Below are 23591 nucleotides of genomic sequence, written 5' to 3'. Positions count from 1 at the left end.
AAAGAAAAGGTTCTACTTGAAAATTGATGTGTTTGTGTGCCAAGTTAATAAGGGATCAGTTGTACAGGCTTACTTTATGTCAACTTGACACAACTAGAGTCGTGAGAGAGGAGGAAGCCTCAATTGAGAAAATTTGACCATAAGACCAGGTTGTAGGCAAACCTGTAGGACATCTCCTTAATTAGTGATCAGCCCGTTATGGGTGGTGCCCTTCCTGGGTTGGTGGTTCAGAGTTCTCTAAGAAAGCAGGCTAAGCAGGTCATGAAAAGCAGGTAATAAGTAAGCAGCACCCCCCCACACACACACACACATCAGCTCTTGTCTCCTGTCCTGCATAAGTTCCTGCCCTCACTATTTTTGAGCTTTTGGTGATGAACTATTGTATGGAACTGTGAACTGAGGAGGAGGGAACCCTTTCTCCTTAAAAAAAAAAAAAGAAAGACAACCATTTGAAAAGTTGCCTTTCCAGGGTACCAATAACCATTTTCAGATATCCCATAGAAACTATAGCAATTAAGGGCTAAGAAATGTTCCAATAGTTTCTAGAGTGCCTTAATCAACTCAAAAAAACACTGTCTTTATCAGCTTACCATACAAATGCAACTCAGGAACAGCTAAGAAGAAGAGATGCATAGGCAAGACATACCCTATCCTTTTTTTTTTTTTTTTTTTTTTTTTTGGTAGGGGGTGGGGACGTTGAGACAGGGTTTCTTTGTGTACCCGTTGCTGTCCTGGACTTGCTTTGTAGACCAGGATGGCATCGAACTCACAGCAATCTGCCTGCCTCTGCCTCCCACAGTGCCCTGCCCTCTTTGTATTCATCAACCAGAGGGTTCCCTATTTTCTAGAGTTTTGTATAAGCAAGGTTGATTGAATCCTTGGCCTCACTTATCCTCGGAGCTTTTAGGATAGAGTTAGAGGTTCTGGGCCTGCCCCTCTAACTGCAGGGCTGGTTCTCTGGCCACTGCACACCTCTTCTGCCCAGCACTCCTCTGTCTGTGTCTATGCACTGTGTCGAGACCTATCAGCAAATAAGGCAAGTGAGGGAGTTGCAGACAACTTAGGAGAAGAACCTAGAACAGGTTTTGCTTTTCATGTAACAAGGTGTGGACACTCTTGTAATATGTCTTTTTATTGTTCCTTTTGAAAAACCTTTCTTTGAGTATTTTAACATAGAACCAAGTGCTGTCCTGTTAAAAATGTGTTTCTGATACTGTTCTGGCTTGAATGTCAAAGTTTCCTGAAATGGCATCCAGGCACACTTTCCCATGAAAATGTCACTAATGAAAGGTCATTCTAATGCATAATTTGGAACTAGCTGGAAATACTTTTAGAAAATTTGAAAAATATTTTGGATTGTATTCCCCACACACAAAAAAAGCAGCTGCTGAGACAATTATTTAAGTCCACATATTTGGCAAGTACTCTTCGGCTATCTTGGTAGAGGACAGAGAAAGAAGCCTCTTAGAGTGCTATTCTGATCTCCAAACTTGTCAACTGAGAGAAATATTTTCTACTAACTCCTCTCCTGCAACAGCAAATGCTGAGTGCTGAAGAAACAGGAGGTGAGCTTCCACAGCATCTACTGCAGAACGGAAGCAGTGCCTTGCCTGAAAGCCTTAACAAATATGAGCCTCTGAAGAGACAGCTTAACATGCAACCCTTTAAGGAAATTACACAAAAGGTTGTGTCCTGCCGGGCTAGTGTTTGCTGCTGTGATAAAATAACCTGATGAGACCCAACTTAAGGGGAGACAGGGTTTACTTGTAGCTCCTCATTCCGAGTTACGGTCTTTCACCAGCAGGAGTTCAAGACATCTGGTCATAGCCACAGCAAAAGCGAGAGAAAATGGCTGCTTACCCCTCAGCTCACTTTCTCCAGTTTTCACAGCCCAAGACCCAAACCCAGGGACCACTGCTGTCCACTGTTAGGCTACGTCTTCCCATATCAGCTAATGCAGTTGGGACGATGCCCAGAGGGCCTAGCTGATCTAGCCAGTCTCTCCTTCATACTTTGCAGGAAAGTCTACCTTGCATTATGGTGGCAATTAAAACTATCCATCACAGGTGGTGACCAGATTTATAATCCAAAGGATCCAAACCATCTTGGGAAAAAAAATTTAATGCTATTGAGAATAAAAGTAAGCCATTATTCAGTTATAAAAAAGGAAGTCATCAAAAGATATTTGGAATTAGAATATTTATGAGGTATATTGTTAAGCACCACATGACTATTCCTTATTAACTAGAAAAAGGTATACAGGCTTAAGAAATGTGCTGTTAGGCAATGGTGTCATGTAAACACTCGAGCATGTAGCTACACAAACTAAGCTGGCTGTGGCATCATGCGGTAATACATTCATGAATCTACTATCTTACTTCTGGTCCCTTCCTGAATGAAATTATTATACATATGGTAACTGTGTTTACAAAGACCTGTACTCAAAATTTAACATGGGCAGTATTCACTTTTAACCTGCTATGATAATGCTAAATGGAGTCCATTCCAGAGATGACTTAGTGCATTTATTTTTGAGCATAATATAAATACTTTTTCTTCACTACAAAGATCAAAATATTCCCAACTTTGTAAAGAATATTAATAGGCTCACACATTGGAAAGGTACATACTGCACTTGAGTGCTTTCCCTTTAAAGTCAAGTTGAATATATAGGATTGGAAACCAAAAAGGAACAGAAAAATTCAGAAGGAGAAAAAAAAATCCACAGAATTACTATGCTAGCAAATGGCCATCTTCCTGCTGATGGCAGAAGTGGGGCCTGTTAAATCCATGTCAGCATACGCTTTGGAAAGTACGTTCTGTTTCACTGGTGTCTTACAGCTTATAAATGTTTGGTTGGACACATTGATTCATTTAACCCTCAAGACATGCTGGGTGTAAATGACTACAATTCTTTGCTGGTGTCAAAAGCATGATTTAATGCAGATGAAATTCTCTACTAGTGAGAAAATACTGACAGAGCACAAACTCATTGCTTATGACAGCCAGAGCCCTTTTGTGCTACCCTTATGAGGGTGGAGTCAGTGTTCAATGTAAAACGATTTGCCTTTAAAATTGAGCTAAGGCAAAATTCCACAGCACCCACTTTTTTGTTGTTATAAATATAATTGCAATTTCCTTTGTTTTCTAAGAGTACACAACGTTTGTGTGTGTCCCCTATCCAATACAAATAATGTTGTTTGCAAAAGTGATAACCTATCTACCTTCAAACTGAAACCCCAAAGGCATGATCACTATCTCAGGTACCTGGCTTAAGGATCTAGAAGGAACTGAGCCATGTGGCTAAGACACAATTCCTCCTCGAAGGATCTGTTGGTATATACATTCCTCCACGTACTGGGTAATATCCTTGTGGCACAACAGCTGTTCTTCTTCAGCAAGAGCCCAGGCACTTGCTGCATTTCTTTCCAGCCTAACTTCAGCAGTGTTATACTACTGCTTCTGTATAGTCTGCGATCTCATAGACAAGGCCCTGGTGTAGCACAGAAAGAGACTGCAAAGCGTGGATGGTGGATGGGGGCCGATACTGAAAGCTCCCTGCTACATTAAGGGCAATACAGAAAGGGCCTACAGTTGAATATGTGTGTGATTCTTTGTTTGTTTGTTTTATTGTTTTGTTTTTAGAGACAAGGTTTCTCTGTATAACAGAGCCCTGGCTGTTGTGGACTTTGTACTATAGGTTGGCCTCAAACTCAGAACTCAGAGACCTGCCTGCCTCTGCCTCTAGAGCACCACCATGTCCAGCAAGTAAGTATGTAACTTTTATCCCCAGTATATCATATCAGTAGTTTCCCTACTGGACTGAGCTCATAGCAGATTCTAACATACAGTCCATAAAACATGAAGACTCTGTCCTTATGCTCAGTGCAATCTAGTAGTACAAATATACCAAATAATATAACAAAAAGCAAAAGGCCAACTAAAGGAATACCCAGTGCTGTAATGCAGCTCAAACGCTGATACAGCACTATAGTGCATTCAGGGGCCCACAAGACATCAACCCCAGAGTGATGTTTTATGTAGATCCCTCTGAAGTGAGAAGCTTCAAAGTAAATATCATAGAAAAGAGAACAGAAAATGTAAGACTTGGCAGTGAAATCTTACCAAGATACTGCATCCTTTGGAAGTAAAGCAGGAAAAAGAAATTACATGTAGTCTGAGGTAGCTGAGTATAAGCAAAGCTATTATGAAGCCCCAGTAAATATGTTATCTGCAAAGAGAGGAGATGTCAGGGTAGACCAAATGCCCTCCTGAGCCATTTCAGTGGCTTCCTATCAATGTCTAAGTAAAATCAAATTTCTTTTAAAAAGAAGCACATAGAGTGGAATTATTTATTTATTTTATTCACTTGACATGCCAATCATAGCCTGCTACCTCTTCCCCTATCCCGCCTCCCCTGTCCCTCACAGAAAAGGGGAGCCCCCCACCCCCCCCCCCCAGCCCCACCCACTAACCCACCCTAGCATATCAAGTCACACCAGGACTGAGCACACCCTCTTCCATTGTGGCCTGGCAAGGTAGCCCTGCCAGGGAGAAGTTATCAGCAAGCATGCAAGGAAGTCCATGTTAGAGACAGCCCTTGCTCCCCTTACTAGGGGACCCACATGAAGACCAAGTTGCCCATCGGGTACATCTGTGTCGGGGGCCCAGGTCCAGTCTATTCATGGTCCTTGGTTGTTGGTGCTTCAGTCTCAGCAACGCCCCTGGGCCCAGGTTAGTTGGCTCTGTTGGTCTTCTTATGGAGCTCCTGTTCCTTCCAGGTCCTTCTATCCACCCCATAATTTTCCACAAGGCTCCCTGAATTATTCGTAATGACAATTAAGGCCCCTTTTCTAAATCTGACCCTACATCTCATCATCCAGCACCTCACTGCCTTCATGCCTTCCCTAGTCCACTACCACAGTGGTTCAGCCTCTCATCTTCTTTGCAACTGAGGAGCAGCAAACAGGGCCCAACCCTAAGAGCAACACCCATCTACCCATTTTATTCTACTTGCAGGTTCAATCCCCTTCTTCTCCACCCTAATCCTCACTTCCCCAAATCCAGTTCAAGGATTCTCCTCTTCTTCCCTTATCTTCATCACCCCTCAAATTAGCAATGTAAATGTATTTATATACACTGTGCCACCTACTGAGTGAATTAAGTGAATCTATTATGAATATTCCGGTCTCACCACTACTGACCTAACCTATTTCATATCCTTTTCCCTTTGCAAAGGAAAATAAGATAGGTAAAAATAGGCCAAATAATTGATATATCTTTGAATGCTCATGGCACCTTAATTTGGTGGGCTTGTTGGACATTATTTTATATTTTTAGTCTTTTTCCTTTGAAGTCTGAAATGATTTTCAGCTTGTCATGGTGCCCTGTATCCATTCAAGTCCTCCAATATTATTTAGGTGGAAGAAATTGAACTATAAATAGGCAATAAAAAGAAGTTCCACCATACACTTTACCTTGCCACAGGAAAAGTGACCCCGACTAACCATGTCACTTGAGTTAAGATATGTGAGTTGAAAATCTGATGATACAAGTCTCAATGGCTCAATCATACTATGGATCTCTATACTCTTCTTTAAGGTATAACTTCCCAAATACATTCTCCAGAAGCCATATGCTACTCTCAACAGGTTCAATGTTGTCAGTCACTGTCTAAATGCAAAATCAACTCATAGTCCCACATAATAAATAGATGTTGGTCTGTCACTTTGCTTTTAGCCAAAAGAGAAAGCTTTTGAAGAAGAAGGAAAAATCCAACTCCGAAATCTTAATAGCCTTGGGGATCAGAGGCTTAACACAAAGAAATGTCATTCACTAGAAGAATATTCATGGCCAAAATTCTGATTAATTACAGTTGTTGAAGAAGTTGCAGAAAAATGCATCATAAGCTCTCAGCTAATCAAAGACAGAGTAATATGAATGAGTCATCCTCAAGTCAATGGAGGGTATTGGTCAAATTCTCACAACTCAAAATAACAAGAAGGACTATGAGTGACCACATGTCCCCTAAAGAATGCCTGACTAGCTATTGATAGATAATGTATCATTCTTCTTGTTGTATGGAAGTGATTCCTAATGTCTAGGTGTTACTATGCTTTGATTCCCATGCAAAAAAAAATTTATAGTAACCTACTAAGGAAAACTAAAAACTATGATTAGTATTTTTCCATAAAGTAAAAAGGGATCAAATATCAGGAATATGAACAAAGCAACATTCCTATGAAGGACCTATCTAGCCAGGCAGTAGTAACTGTCATGACTACCTACAATGCAAAACTAGGGCCCTACCTGGACTCTTGGGAAGAGAAGGGCACCTTTCTAAACCACTGCAGAAAGTTGTGCTGCTAATTCTGTAGACAAGAGTAAGCTTCCCAGATACAGAAATACATTGCTTGTGAGAAGGCTTCTGGAAGTAACTGACATACAGTAGCTTGCAGCATCAGTGGGTTCCCCTGTGAGGTGAAGGATGTACATGAAATTAGACTTCTTAGAGTTCTTACTGACTTGAAATCTAACTTTCTAGAACTTGACCACTAATCTTGATATCCCTACCACCTTCAACTCAGCAATTCCATTTAAATGCTACTTTTCACATAAAGATTATCTGCTTTCATACTTTACAGACTGGTATCTTGAAAAATAGCTTAATGTTTTTCAATGTAGATGTTGTGGGATGTGAGTCAAGCCTCAGATGTTGTCTGTTAGTGTGCCCTGAATGAACTCATATTATCCAACTGGTCTAACCAACACTGTCTTCTAATCTTACTAAATCCATATTTTAATTGATTTGTCAATATAATTTCTCACTAAAAGTAAATGGATAGTGGTTTAATTGAATTCTTTTGGTCAAGTGCTATGCTAGGAGGATTACATTTTCTTGACATGTGCTTCTAACAAAAAAAAAAGTAAAATAATTAAAACAATGTGTCTCATCCACAGTGAAAAGTTTCCATTCTCCATCCTCCCTAAAGAACAGAGGCAGGAGAATGAATGGGTTGTGGAAATTAAAAACAAAACAAAACAAAACAAAACTAGTTATGTATGAGTGACATAAGAAACATGTTGATTTTTATGGCAACTGAAAAAAAATAAAATTTAAAATCAATGCTTGTATTGTGGTGGTACTATCCATTAATGTTACTTATTGCTGGAATGAAACAGATTAAATATAAAGTTTATGTGGGGGTGTTTATCCCATCTCTCTTTTCTAACCAACCACACAGCATTAGAGTGGTGCATGAGGAGTCCTAAAACAGAGCAGAATGGTCACGCAGCTCCAATAGTAGCAAAATGAACCATGACTAAAGGAAGTTGGCTTTAATTGGTGAAAATAACATACACCTGCCGTTTGCTAATCAGCAGCTACTTTGAGATCATTGTAATCTGCCGTTCTGCACACTCTATCTTCCCCACTGTCTGCTGCTGTTAAGCATTTAAGACTTCCCATCTTTCTTTGGCTGTGACTCTGAACTAGGGTATGAGAAGGGGTATGTAAGCCAAATTTTATTGACTTTCATTCTTCAGTACAAAAATATAGCTCCTGAGTCAGGCACGGTGGTGCATGCCTTTACTCCCAGCACTCAGGAGGCAGAGGCCACCCTGGTCTACAAAAAGAGTCCAGAACAGCCAGTGCTCTGTTATACAAAGAAACCCTATCTTGAAAGACTATACAAGAAAAGCTATAGGGTCAACTAACCTGGGCCCATGTGGTTTCACAGAGACTGAGCCAGCAACCAAAGAGCATGCATGAAGTGGTCTTAGGCCCCTTCCATATGTATTCTCATGTGGACGCTCCAACATCAGGAACAAGGGTCTTCTCTGACTCTGAGGCCTCCCTTTGGATGCTGTTCCCCTAACTGGATGGCCATCTCTAGCCTCAGTGGGAGAGGATTCGCCTAGTTCTGCAGCAACTTAATGTGCCAGGACATGTTGGTACCAATGGGGCATCTCCTCCTTCTCTGAAGAAGAGGACAGGGAAGAACAGGGGAAAGAAGTATGTGAGGGGGCAGACTGGGAGGAGGGGGGTCTGCAACCAGGATGTAAAGCGAATAAGTAAATAAATAAATTTTTTAAAAAGTAAAGATCCTAGATTTACTATTTTATAATTGTAAAGGTTCTAAATATTTGATGAATGCCACCAACTTTTTAAAGTAATAATGGTTTAATATGAAGCCTGGCTCCACACAAGAAGTTGAACTCTTAGATCAAAGAAAATTATGTGTTGGCTCTCCTTACTTTCCCATAACTAATGAATATTAAAAGTTTCTAAAAATACATTGTTTTTTTGGAAATGTGAATTCTTTCGCAAATCTACTGTTACGTATGTTGTTATTTCTTATTTTATTTTAATGAAAAAACTATTCAAATGAGGTAGGTTTTTAAAAATGTTCTAGAAAAAAATTGCAAGTTTTTTCAGCCTGCTGCATGTGTATAGCATCAACGAAGACTTCTCTCCTGAATTTAGGATGTGCTAGAATCCAGTCATTATTCCTACTGTCTTTGACTCCTCGTAAATATTATTCTCATTTAGTTTTTTTCTATTCATTTGTATTTTCACAGGTTGCAAACTTTGCCTCTGGTACAAAGAGCAGCGGTCTCTCAAAAGCGAATTTAGCTAGCATCTGAAACTCATGTCCTCTAAAAAGTGGACCTGGCGCCTCCTTGGTAACTTCTGCATCGCTCTCCTGGCAAGCAGACAGCATCACCAGAAAAGCCAGCCAAGGAGAGTCTTTAAATGGAAGCTGTGCACACAAGGAGCAAACGCATTAAAAAGTTGCTGACGGGCATGAAATGCTTTGATGTGAAGATGGAAAACTCCAAAGCAGGAAGGATTTGGGGCATTTTGAGTCTGATTGACTCTGTGGTTTCTCAGCAGTTATTCCACGAGGCTAAAATAAACGCAGAAATGGTATTTTGAGACCACAGCTGCAGAGGGGGCTGTGATGAATTTCAATGAAAATCTAGCTGAATCATGAAGAATTTGATCTTTGAAACACAAGGAACAGGAGAGTATTGTTGCTTGCAATTCCATTTTATCTAAGAAGTAAGAATGAAATCTCATTCATTATTTTCAAGAGGCATATTGACCATGGCTTTCAGTTCAATGGTGGATGTTGGTGGTTCTCTGAAAAACACTGTTACTTTAATTACAACGTACATGCAGGAAAGAGTCAGTCTAGTGAGTTGTGATGAAGCTGATGTAGGCAAGCATAAACATGAGTGTTATCTTACAAGTGGGTTTCCTATCATGATCAGTCCATAACAAACCAATTTCATACAAAACCTGCTTCAAAGAATAATAGTTTGATGCCCTTATAGTAATTATTTCGACCACCATATGCATAAAAGCAAGGCTTTTCAAACAGTACTATGAACATAAAATTTCCACCAAGAGTGGTGGATATATATATATATATATATATAGACATGTTCTTGCTATGTATCCCTGGCTATCCTGGAACTCACAGAGATCCACTAGCCTCTGTTTCCCCAGTTCTGAGATTAAATAAATGTGTCTGCCACCACATCAAGCAATTTCATACAGACACCATATGAAAAAGACTGGCAAGGATTGGAGCTAAGGGCCATAGTATATATATAAAAATGTGGCCCTTTGGCTGTGCACACGGATTAGATGTATATATACAGTGAAAATATATATATTCACCATATATATAAAATGCTGGGTGAGGTACTTGAACTTCCTGCACCTTAATGGTGATTCTGCTGTAGCTCTCTTTGAAAACTCATCAGGAGAACTGAGATGGAGATGCGAAGCTCTTGGGAGAGTTAGACCTAGTACCTATTTAAGTACCCAATAAATGTCCACTGTTATTAGTGACAGTGTAGACTGGTAAGCTAATTCAGGCATGCCATTCTGCAGCTAGCTAACATTTCCAGACCTCATTCAGGCCATCTGTAAGATGAAAGCCTTGAGCTTTCTCTAATGTTCCTTCCAACTTTAAATTCAGATTGCTTCAAAACACATTGCTTCTGCTGTATGCAAGTTTTTAAACCAGAATTTGGTGCTATTCTGGTGGAGTATTTGTAAGTATTTGTAAATCATGTTCATCAAAGACTGTCATGGGCCCTATTTCCTCAGACAACTCTACTGGGATGTCACTTGCCACTGCTCTGATGAAGTGCCTTTGGACAAGGTCACTAGTTTTCCATATTGCCAAATCTAATGTCCCACTTTATGCCATGCAGCCCTTGATCATGAAATTTTTTCCTTTTCTTTACTTATGACATTCTTTTTATGAATATTTTATTTATTCTGCTTAAAATCCTGATATCGTTTTTCTTGTCATTTCCATAAAATACTAACTTTACCATTTTACTTTCAAGGTAATCACTTGAGCTAATTTTGTAGAATTTCTTCCCCTAAGTCAGGCTTGTTTCAGGGATGCAGGGGCTAACTCAACAATTAAAACCCACTTACCATAATCAACCATATGAACAGGCTAAAGAAGAAAAGCCGCTTGACAAAAGTCTATGGCTATTCCTGACAATGATTCAAAGATACATAGAACAAAATACAACTTATGCAACTAAAATAAAAAAATACAGCAACTAACATTATATAGTTAATGGCAAGAAGCCGAATGCTTTCTATTTAATGCCAGGAACAACACAAGGAAGTTTCTCTGGTCACTTTTAGTTAACAGAGTACCAGAAATCCTGTTTTGTGAAGTAAGCAGAGAAAAGGCGGAGAAGCAGACTGGAAGGAATTGGAGATATGGTTCAATGGGCAAAAAATGTTCGATGTACAAGCATGAAGGATCTGAATTCAGATTCGGGAGTCTACATAAAAAGCCAGGGATGCCTGCGCACATCTATAACTCCAGAGCCTTATGGGGCAGAGCCTGGAAGATCATTAGTGTTCGTTGCCCACCAGCTTACCTCCATTTGCGTCCATACACAGGTGACAAATAAGCATCTTCTCTCACTCTGCAAGGTGCTCAGCATCGCCAACTATTGATGAAACACAAAGAGCAGCAAGATGATGCCATCACATGCCTCTCAAGATGTCTAAAATAAAACACAGTTGACTACATCAAATGCTAGGGAAGATGGAGAGAAACTGTATACTCAGACATTGTTAGTGATAATATAGAATAACCCAGCTCATCCAGAAAATAGTTTAGCATTTTCTAAATACATGAGCATGCCATCACCATGAAAACAGAAATGTTTAAGACTTGTAGTTACAAACAAAAACAAAAACAAACAAACAAACAAAAAAAAAAACGGGTGTGGTGGTGCACGCCTTAATCCCAGCACTTGGGAGGCAGAGGCAGGCGGATCTCTGTGAGTTTGAGGCCAGCCTGGTCTACAAAGCAAGCCAAGGACAGCCATCATTAATAATAGCTGAAACTTGGAAATGCCCAGGTCTTCCCACATGGAGGACATTCATACGTTGTAATCTTACTCATCAGTAAAATACAGCAAAGTACTGCCATGTTCAACAACCAGTAAAGTGACACTCTCTCATTCTATTTGTAGAATATTCTTGATGTAACAAATTCTACAACGGGAGAATGGTTCAGGAGGTACCTGAAGTTAAAAGTTGGAAGGAGGGCCTGGAATTTAGGCCTCTATAAAAGGCAGTGGGAAGGATCTCTAAGAAGAAATGCCCTGTGTCTTGACTATATGGATTTAAAGGCCTTAATTGTGGTGACAGATGATAGTTTTGTAAGATATTATCATTGAAGAAAACCAAAGAATACATAACTATAGCTTTCTCTCTCATCCCTTACCTGTAAGGCCACCCTTGCACTAAGGTAAAGGTTTAATTTTCATATGCTATTTTTTTCTAAAACATTTTATAGCACACTATACGTTTGGAGGGAGTAAAGAAGGCATGCGTATGTATGTGTGGAGGTCAGGGGAGTGGTTCAGTGGGAATCAGTTCTTTCTACCATGTGCATTTTGAGGTTTGAATTAGGGTCCTTAGGCTTGGAGGCAGGTGTCCTCATCTGCTAGGCCATATCTCTGACCCTCAAAATCCTATTTTCTGCATCTTCAATGATAATCCATTGGTCAACTAACATGTAACTGGATTTTTATAACATAATTCTACCTAGTCAGATGTTATTTCAGTTGTCATCATGATTTACATTACTCAAAGGCACAGAAAAACATGGTTTTCTTCTTCCTTCCTGTCTTCTACCTCTTCTTCCTTCATCATCAACATTCTTCTTCTTCTGCCTCCTCCTCCTCCTTCTCCCTCTTCCTCCTCTTCCCCTTCTTTATTTTTCTTTTTGGTTTTTCAAAACAGGGTTTCTCTGTGTAGCCTTGGCTGTCAACATGGTTTTAAAAGGTACTATTTTAAAACAAATTTCCAATCCAGAAACATAGCTTTAACTCATATGATCTGTAGAAATGAAAGCCTTAGTTTTACATTTCACTATCTTACAATAGGCCACAGACTATTTAAATCCTCAGATAACTTGGTATGTCATCTAACTTGCTTAAATACTATGTAAATTTATATAGTGTGTAACCCAGAGCAACACTACATTTTATAAATGGTGTTTGTTTTACTAAGAAAGAAAGGACTATACCATTTCCAAAATATGAATCATAGTAGAGATGGTTCAGACCAATTTTGTTAAAGAGGAAATGGAGGTCTATGAAAGTTAACCATGTCATACATGGTGGTATAGTTCATATCTAGCTCTCAAAGTGTCCTGTGTCAATTCTTTTCATTCAGTGATCTACTTAGAATACAGAAGCATGACCCAAGGCTAGTGTCACAGAATTCCACAATAAGACAATAGCACTCTCACACCCTGTATTGACATGTTGGATTGGGCACTGGGACCTGGAGTCACTGGACGTGGAAATGCATAAGGGCACATGCACTCTCATACAAACTTGAAGTTACCTTACCCCAGGGGACTCTATTTAACTCTGTCTCAGTGGGCTCACATGTTTTTATTGGTTTTAATTAGCTGTGCCTCTCTATGAATTCTTAATCTGACCTTTAGCTCATTTGAATTGGCCTAATCTCAGTTATAGTCTACCCGGGGTAGGTAAAAATATGTTGTTTGATCTTTGGTTTGTGACCACTAATAGTAGCACTTTAAAAAAAAATCAAGGTACAGTGAAGTGGATATAATTATAGGGCTCTAGGGAAATAAAACAGAACTCTTAAGGTAGATCAGATCAAGTATTATTCTTTAGCAGCACTACACTAATTGTGCTTTTAGTAAACCACAGCAATACCCACCCCTAAATTAAGAATATATACAATCCAAGTGGAACACACACACACACACACACACACACACACACACACACACACACACGCACAGATCCAAGTAGATCAAGGGCATCAACATAAAGTCTGGTACTCTGAATCTGTCAGAGAAGAAAATACGAACATGCTTTAACTTAGAAGCACAGAGAAGACTTTTTGAACAAGACCCCAACATCTCTGGCATTAACTTACAAATGTAACCTTGTGGAAAAAAAAAAAAAGAGCTTTTGTACAGCAAAGAACACCATCATTTGGGTGAAGCCTAATGAATGGAGTAAAAGTTTTTACAGACAAAGGGTCTGTATCCTGGATATATAGATAACTCACAAAACTAAACTCTAAGAAAGCAAAGGACTGAAAGATTTGGGCATGGAACTAAATAGTTATCAAATGAAGAAACACAAATGTGCTTATCAGCTGTTGGAGTTTTCTGGTGGAGTCTTTAGGGTCTTTTATGTATAGAACCATATCATCTACAAATAATCCTTTGACTTCTTCCTTTCCTAATTTTATCCCCTTTGTCTCCTTTGCTTGTCTAGTTGCTCCATCTAGGACTTCAAGTACTGTATTAAACAGGAGAGGATAGAGTGCACAGCTTTGTCTTGCCCCTGGTTTTAGTGGAAATGTTTTTAGTTTTTCTCGCTTGGCTATGGTCTTGCTGTACACTGCCTTCATTGTGTTGAGCTATGTTCACTGTATCTCTGCATTCTTCAGCAATTGTATGGTGAGGGCTCTTAGATTTTGTGAACAGCTTTTCCTGCCCCTAATGAGGGGATCATGGGGTTTCTGTCATTGAGTTTATTTATGTGGTAGATTACAGTTATTGATTTATATGTTAGCCATCCCTGCACACCTTGGATGAAGCCAATTTGATCCTGTGGATGATACTTCTGACGTGTTCCTGAACACATTCACCATAGTAGCAGGACACAAAATTCACACCTAAAGATAAATACCCTTCCTATGTACAAATAATAAACATACAGAGTAATATATCAGAGAAACAATACCATACACAATAGCCCCGAAGAGATCATGTAACAAATCTAACTAAAGATATAAATGACTTGTGCAATGAAAACTTTAAGGCAACAAAAGAAGAAAGAGGAGGAAGAGGACGAGGAGGTGGAGGAGAATAGAAAGAAAGAAAGAAAGAAAGAAAGAAAGAAAGAAAGAAAGAAAGGAGAAAGAAATTGAAGGAAATGCCAGAGGATGGGAAGATTTTTCATTCTCATGGACTGGAGAGATTCATATTGTAAAAAATGGCCATCCTACCAAAAACAAACTGCATATTTAATACTGTACCCATCAAACTTCCAATGTACTTATTTAAAGAAATTGAAATAATCTTAAATTTCATATAGACCAGAAACATAAAATAATCTTGAAAAAAAACTGCTGGAGGTGTCACCACCCCAGATTTTAAGTTACAGTACACAGTTCTGGCAACAAAAATAGCCTGATTAGGATGGTGGCCTTAAGACAGACTCATTGATCAAGGGATTAGAATTAATGACTCCCACATAAGCCTACACTCCTGTAAATAATCTGATTTTTGATGGAGGCCAACAACACACATTGGAAAAGAAAGTCAGCACCTTCAATAACTGTCCAAACTGTATATCTACACATGGAAGAATGGAACCCAGTCTTTATCTCATAACATGCACAAAGCTCTTCTCCAAATGGATCAAGGACTCCTATATAAGAGCTGGTAGCCTGAATCTGACAAAGGGAGAAATTAAGGAGTGTGTTTGAACCTAGTGACACAGGGAAGGATTTTCTAAACAGGGCAGGCCTTAAGACCAGTAATTAACAAACGGAACCTCATAAAACAAAAAATCTTCTGCACAGAAAAGAACATCATCATTCAAGGGAAGAAGCAGCAGCTATACTACTTTACTAGCTGTACATCTGGCAGAGGGTTCTTTCCCAGAATATAAAAGAACTGGAGGAAAAGCACCCAAACATCAGGAAAAGAAAACAGATGACCCAATTTAAAATATGGGGCATGGAACAGACAGTTCTCAAAAATGAAATGTAAATAAAAGATAAATTTTTTTTAGATATTCAACATATCTTTATCCATCAGAGAAATGCAAATTAAAACTCCTTTGATATTTCATCTTATACAAGTCAGGATGGCTAAAATCAATAAAGCAAATGGCGTAACTATAATTGGGGTTTATATCTGGGAAATACTGTTTTGCTGTAGCCTTCCACTCCCTTTGGTTCTTAAAATCTTTCCACCCTCTTCCGGCACCATCCTTGAGTCTTGGAGATGGAGTTATAATATGATAGATGTGGAGAATGTTCTGACCATTGGCTAGATCTGGGAAGGGGTTTAAAGTTTACTGCCTGTATTGTCCTTGGCTGGTGCCTTAGTTTGAGCGGGACCCCTGGGCCCAAATCTGCTTATCATAATATTCTACTTGTAGGTTTCTAGGACCCTCTGGATCCTTTTATTTTGCTATTCTCCCATGCGTCTCTCATTTAGAGTCCCAATAGGATGTCCTCCCCTCTGTCCCAGTTTCCTGATAAGTGGAGAGTGTGATATGACTTTCTCACGTACTCTGGTGACCATATCCCCTGGAGGGAGAGACCTGGTGGCACTCAGAGGAAGGACAGCAGGTTGCCATGAAGAGACTTGATACCCTATGAGCATAATCAGGGGGAGGAAATCCCCCTCAGGAACAGTCATAGAGGAGGGGAATAATGGGAAAATGGGGGGTGGGGAAGAATGTGAGGATACAAGGGATGGGATAAACATTGAGATGTAACAAGAATAAATTAATAAAAAAAAAAAGAAAAAATATGATAGATGTCCATTTTGGAGCTGATCACTCCACAGTCTCTTAAATATTTATGTATATTAAGCCACCCTATATATTTTGGGTGAAGCCAGTTTGATCCTTGTAGATGATCTTTTTGAAGTGTTATCCACCAAAGTAGCAGGATACAAAATGTCCACATAAGAATAAGTGCTCTTTCTACATACAAACATGAGAAACTATACACACACACACACACATTACCCTACAGTGGGGGAAACAATGCCTCCTCAGACATCATAAGGTATCATATCATAACATATCAAAAAGTCCAGCACTAAATTTTGGCTACCTCTTTTTTATTTATTGGCCAATAGGATCTCATATAACCCTCAAAATTAGAAGCTACTGTCATTGCTCTTGATTACTTTCTAGAACCTGATGTTCAGACACCACTGCTGCACTCACTGCAGCCGTGAGTCATAGGACATAGAGAAATCAAGCTGACCCAACCTGTAATCCTCATTCATACAGGTTAGTTTTCATAGTTCTGAAAGATTTTATACATGCTACCAGGGGAGAAGTCATCAACAAGCTTACTCTACATTAAATTCTACATACCACAATAATGACTAGTCTATGATTATACATCTACCGGTACGATGGTCATATTAATGTCATGAGAATAACCAACCACTACAAGATTAAATTTAAAGCCCTATCCACAAGATAAAACATATGTTCAGTACAATTTACTGGGCCCAAACCCCCTGACTAGGTAGAACATAGGATTATTAGTCTGGTAAAGGGGCATAATAATAGACTATTTCTCATTTAGATTAGTGGATCCCTGAATCCTCGTTATAGAAGTAAATGGTGATTAATATAGGGACCCATAGATGATCAACATACAAAGAATGTGAGACTGAGGAGTGCTCAGCTCCAGAGTGGATGTATTATACTCACATCCCCAAGACTGAAGGATGGTGTCAGAAGAGGGTGGAAAGATTTTAAGAACCAGAGGGAGTGGAAGTCAACAACACAAACAGTATTTCCCAGATATAACAGCAACATCATACACATGAACTCACAGAAGCTGGGACTGCATGCACAAGACTTTCCAAACCCAGCATGAATGGAGGAGAGACTCATGAAGCTGCTCTACTTAGCTAAGAAACTACTGGATAGGAGAGAGTCAGTTTTCTTCAGGAATGTAATGGGTAAAGAATCTACCCATGCTAGTCCATGTTCACTGATACACACACAGGCATGCACTCACGCACACATGTACGCACGCACACACACACACACATACACTGGACTCAGGGGGTGAGAGATAAAGGGAGAAAGAGGAGGAGGACAAGGAAGAAGAGGGGGAAGAGAGGGAGGAGGGGGAGGGCATACAGCAGTTGGGAGCACACAGAGTGTTGCACTGATGGAGACAAATTTTAGGAGAAGGAATTCAGAGTAGATTTGTGAATTTTATTTCCCATTCTCTTTTTCCTTCAGGAGACTATGTTCTACAGAAATAAAGATTTTATAGAAGCTTGCTGCAAGTCTTCACTGAGTGTGTCGGTGCTGAACATTCAGGAAACTTGGAGAAGCAGTGACTGAACCTGAGATAGGAAAACTTTTTATTCAACTTGGAGAATATTTATAATCTGAAAGAGCAACTGGTGAGCTTTTCTTTATGTATATTTTTAAGTAGGAGGGAATTCAGGAGAGTATCTCTGAAAAAGCAAGCCTTCCTCAAAGGTCTAATGGAGTTTCTTTTTTCCCCCTGTGGAAATATGTGCATGCATGGGGTGAAATCTCTGACTAAATCTTTTGCAGAAGTCCCTACTGCTTAGGCACAGGAATACATTTGTCTCCCTTTAGTAATTAACATTTACATTAAATAAAGCACATCTGTCTATTTTCCCTATTTATTTTTATTCTGCGGACTATAGAAAGATGATGTGGAGTGACTGTTGCACATTAACCTCAGTAGTCTCTGCTAGAAGTTTCCATGTGCCTTTGGCCATAGAAACACTTTCTCCCATGGTTAAGAGTCCCTCATCTACCTTCAGTGGGGGGTTTCCGCTCTCCCACACCAGTCTTCTAACATGTGGAGTCCCGGCTTATGCCTCTGATGTGGTCCAAGAAACTCACTAATAGCAAAGGTTGTGGGTGTGAGTGCTGCGGCCTTTAGGCACAGCACTCCCACCCTGCCCTGTCACCATCTGGAGCTGCTGGTTTCCTTAGATGAGGTTTGAGCTACGTTGGTTCTCTTTTTGGCATGGCTTCACAGCTTCCTGGCCTAGGGAGGCATAGTTTTGAATTAAAGATTGAACCAGAAGTTTCTGCCAAATGTCTCAAACCCCTGTATAGTTGACAACTGTCCTCTAAAGAACTCGAACTATTATTAAAGGAAATGCTATTTTAGAAATGTGATTTATAGACTAGGTGGTGGGTTCAAGGCAGAGGACTAATGAGGCACATGAAGGAAAAGGAACTTCTCTTTTGTGTATGGGTGCGTGGGGCTGTGTGGGGCTGTGGGGGAGTGTATATTTGGGTATGTGTAGGGATGTAGATGAGTACAAACAGAGGTCAGTATCAGTGTCTTTCTTAATCACTCTCCACCTTATTTTTTGAGACAATGTCCCCACAAACCTAGGGTTTGTCAATTCAGGTAGGCTGATTATTATCTGAGCCACTTTCCCAGATCCTGCACACACTGAAATAATTTAAAAATAGATGTGTTGAAAAAAGGCTCTGAAGCCAGACAGAACTATCATCCATAGGACATCAAAGCATTTGTCAAGTGAACTTTGTAGAAGATGGAGAAATGATGCATTTGCTTAAAAGGATGTGACATCAATTAAAATACCCTCTCCTAAAGCCCCTAATATTCTGAATAAGCTATGTTCATAGCCTTTTAGCTTTGATGTGCATAACACTGAAAGGCAAGGAATAAACAGAGATTTTTGAGTGTAAGTATTATAAGCTAATACTTGCAGAGCTTCTAACATAGAGAGACGTTTGAGGGTATGTAAGTGACAGTAAATAAACTCTCCATATAGAAGCATGAAATCCATTTGGAACAGCTAAGTCAACCAGAATCTGTGTCAGTAATTTGAAGTGTACTCAATCATTTTGTCAGCCACTTAGCCTTGGTTGTTTATTTTGGATATTTAAAGAATGAAGCAATTCATATGTTTTTCATTCTTTTATATCTGAGGTATTAAAATAAAGATCAAACTAAGAATTCATGTCATGAGCCAATTATTTCTGTTGCAAATCTCCTTTTTTAATATTTTGGAAAAAATTAGACATACAAATTGTGCTTCTAAGGATGCCAACTTACCATCAATGTCTGGTCTTGTATATGCACACTCTTATCATACCAGAAGATGTTCTGAAGCTTATAAATAACCCTGCACAATTAATGATCAAATTTCTAACTAAATCGTTACTATTGGTGACTGCTATAAATCTTGACAAAAATAATACTAACAATTTCTATTTAGCCTTACATATGAAAGTTCAATATATTTCATTACGACTACTTCAGGAGACTCTAAACTTATAAAGTATGCCTCTTACAAAATTATTTTTTTAATGTTTTCAATTTCATCAAGTTAAGAATATAATATGCAATGTTTTGTTTCTTTGAGCACAAGATATTTCTCTAACACAAGCTGTTGCCCATGATTTCCAATGTGTCTTGCTCCTTAACTAACTCATTCCCATTGGCTTATGTCAGTTTCTCCTTAAACAGATGTCTTCATGGTCCTAGCTTTTGGTGTGGCGTAACAACTAAGAAGAAAGAGTGCATGCCAACACTGAAAGGCAGATGCTGCAGGCTTTGCTACTACTAGGCAGTGCTCCTTGAGCACAGTTGGCACATTGCCTATGATGAAGGACAAGGAGCGCCTTATGTAAAACTATGACTGGGACACTTCCGCTATGGTTGGTTTGATGGTAGACTGAAACTGTCCTCCACAATAGCTCATGTCACTGGGGTGAGGAGACAATTAGCTCTGACCGTTGTTTTTTATTCGCAGTTCAAAGCACTACACTACGAAATAGCTCCAGAATGTGCACTGTAACATTTAGTCACAATAAGGGCATTTACATTCCTCTCAAACGCTCCTCACAGAATCACTGGGTCCATGCTTCTGAAAGAGATGCACAGTTGGGAGAGCTGAGATATATTCTTGGTCCTTATAACAGAAGCCATATTCTGCTTAAATTCTGCCTGGTGAGTTCAGTTAAGGTTATCACTTTCAGAGCCGTTTTATAAGCTTAGTAAACTCACTGCCTTGTTCTTTAATGACATGTTTAAAAAGAAAATACAACTGTGAAAAACTTAGCCATTAGTAAAAGTATCATATGAGTTGCTAATTGATAAATGGATTTTTCAAAAGATTGGGTCTTACCCCTCAAATATGGAGCTGAGGCCTAAGCCCTGCATCTGTGAAAGGACAATGAAACAGAATCTGGGGTTTTAATCAACACAGGAATGTGCTGATGGAGACTGATCCTAATTCAATATACTAGCTTCTTTGTACAAGGAGGGACATTTGGACAAAGACATGGAAACAGGAGTCAAGTAAGAGCGGACAAAATTGTGATTATGCTGTCATAGCCCAGAGAGAGTCAGGAAGGCAAGGAAGGGTCCTCCCAAGAGGCTTAGGAAGGGGCTATGGCCTTTTAGAGGGTTGGTTTTGGACTTCTAGTGCCTGGAACTGTGAGCTGATGAATTCTATTAAGTCACCCAGATTCATTGTTGTGGGACTCAAAGAACTACAATGGCCAGTCTTGGCACCTGTAAGTAATTTCTGGTGGTGTTCCCTTGTCTTCTCAGTGTATTACATTTGTAGCAAAAACTTTAGGAAGTGTACTTCAAGAAAAATGAGCATGTCTTCTGATAAGCCAAAATCCACATATAAGATCACACAGAAGACACACTATCACCCAAACCCAGTGATGCTAAGAACCCTTACTTAGAAACACCCTTACATGTTTACAGCCCCACTATCTTTCCTTCCTTTCACAGTAAGGACTACATTGTAGTAGATGTAAACATGTATTTGTTTTGATCCCAAGTATGGGATGGGGAACAGACTTGTGAGAGAACAGGTGATGTTTATCCACTAGAAGAGGAACTGCCTCTTTTGGGGGCTTGGTCTTTGATAGCTGATAAACATCCTAGTACGGATTCTGAGAGAATATGTATATATGGGTTGGAAGGAAGGTATAAGCATTAAAGAACCCCAAATAAATAGATTTGAAAAAGAGTTCAAGTTACACTACATAGCCGGAAGTTTCTGATAGTAACATTTCCAGATCTAGTAATTTTCTATCCATGTCTTTATAAGAGCAACACTAATGACAAGTTCTCAATTAAATAATGGTTTTGTTCTTAGCTACTTGAGAGCAGAGACGATCCTGGGTATTTCAACAGCCTACCATGTCATCTTCCTCCCCAGTAGATGCCAAAAGAAAAACAATAGGGAAACAATAAACAGACATTAGAATGTGGCTTGTTAAGCTATAGCCTGTAACTGGAAGCTAAGCAGAAACGGAAACATTACAACTCATGGGGATATTCAAATGTATTAGTTAACTAAAAATTCAAAGCAACTTTGTCAAATTGGTATTTGTTTCCATGCTCAATGAACAGGAAATCGAAATTTCAAATGAGGTCCCCTAGCTTGTGAATGTTGAAAATATGTAGTAGCAATTCACAACCCAAGTCTCTGTGCTAACTGACGTCCAGTCTCTTAGATTCTAATTGCCTCTTGGGACATACCTTCATTGCCTGGAGAAGACTTTGGGCCTCGTTGTAAACTGCTGGGTGCCTGGAAGTTATTCACATTGTCTGTTGCTGTCAGTTTCTCCACTTCAAGTTGAGTAAGAGTTATCTGCAAGCCCCTTTCTCATTTGAAAAATATGACAATGCATGTGTTTATATTTAAATAATGCCAGAAACTGCCAAAAAGAACAGTTTCTGCTTAAATCCAAGGAATTAGTTTGTAATTATACAGCTAAAATTTTAACCAGATGCAGTCCGGAATTAATTATGTTAATAATTCTCTTCCTCTTCTTCTATTAAAAATCACCAAACATGTATGCTAATTATAGGAATAGTTTGCTATATTTATATTATCCTAGACATTCTTAACAAAATGCCAATGTCTTGACTATTGCCATTTATCATTTTCTTGTATGAGATCCACATACCGAATGCTGGGTACATAAATGACCTCTGCAGCCACCAATACAGCCTGCAAAATGAGCCATGTGTTGATCAGGAGAAGACACAGTGGTGTCTTTTGACCCAAGCTGAGTGAATTTCAGCCTGTTCCTAGGAATCTGGGCCTGAGAATAGGTCAGACTGTAGAGTAGTCTGAATCATACAACTTCAGTATTCTGCAAAGGATGTCCAAGATTCCTGCCCACAAATATCCCCAGGGCTGTCCTGATGTGAAATTAGTTGAAAAGGATTCAGAAAGACTAGTCGGTAATACAAATGCCAAATACTAATTGTAAAAGCATGTACTTGACCAGACTGACTTTAACTATATCCTTACAGATAAATAAGAAAAAATAATCTAGCTATCTTGTAATCAAGGAAACCTTTCATTATACAAACCAGTCTATATAAGATAGAAATCAGTCAAATTCTCTGCTAAACTACAGTTAAGCATAATTACAAGGCACTAGAAAGACAACTCAGACTCAAAATGCATGAATGAGCACCATCTTTCAGATCTGTGGAACTCAAGTGAAAGCCACATAGTGTGAAAATACATCAGGGACAAAAGATTCGCAGAGAAGGGCACCTAGCTACAGTGATCCTACTGGTAAGCCCTGAACTTATCTCAGAGTCCCTGCTGCAGTGAATAAGGTTGACTGTGATCAATGTCGATGTCAAATATAATGTGTATGTGCATCTACACACGGAGGTGGGCCCACATACATGTAAACCTGCACACGCATACTCACATACATCACATATGCACAAACTTTGAAAACATGCTTATTATGGTAAATTTCCTGTGTTTTTTTAAGTCACTGTGGTGGTTTCTAACAGACGCGTTACATGCATGAAAAGCAAACCCATAATCCGAATAAGTATCTACTCCAATAAGGACAAGGTATTGTCCTTTCCATGGAGAAAGTGTTTGAATGTAGTCAACCTGCCACCAAGTCGCTGGCTGGTCACCCCAGAGCATGTTAGCATATCTGGAACTTAGCATCAGCTCTAGACAGGTCAGCCTTCGTGAATGGAAGGACATGTTGTTAAGCCCATGCATAAGACCCCATCTCCGCCACCATGGCTCCTTTGTTCAAAGGCCTATTGGGCAGTGACAGGAATGGCCAAGGAAAGAGGCTAGTTGTCCATGAATTATTCTATCTACTTGGCTAATGATTTCCTCAGCTGAAATCACTTTTTGATGAGCTTTTACATGTGACAAGATCATCTTCACATCTTCTGCTTATTTGGAGCGTTCTATCCACACACAATTTCCCCAGATGTCTTTCTC

The sequence above is a fragment of the Acomys russatus genome, chromosome 1, assembly GCF_903995435.1.
Source record: "Acomys russatus chromosome 1, mAcoRus1.1, whole genome shotgun sequence".
NCBI classification, from domain to species: Eukaryota; Metazoa; Chordata; class Mammalia; order Rodentia; family Muridae; genus Acomys; species Acomys russatus.
Note: the sequence above shows the minus strand (reverse complement) of the source record.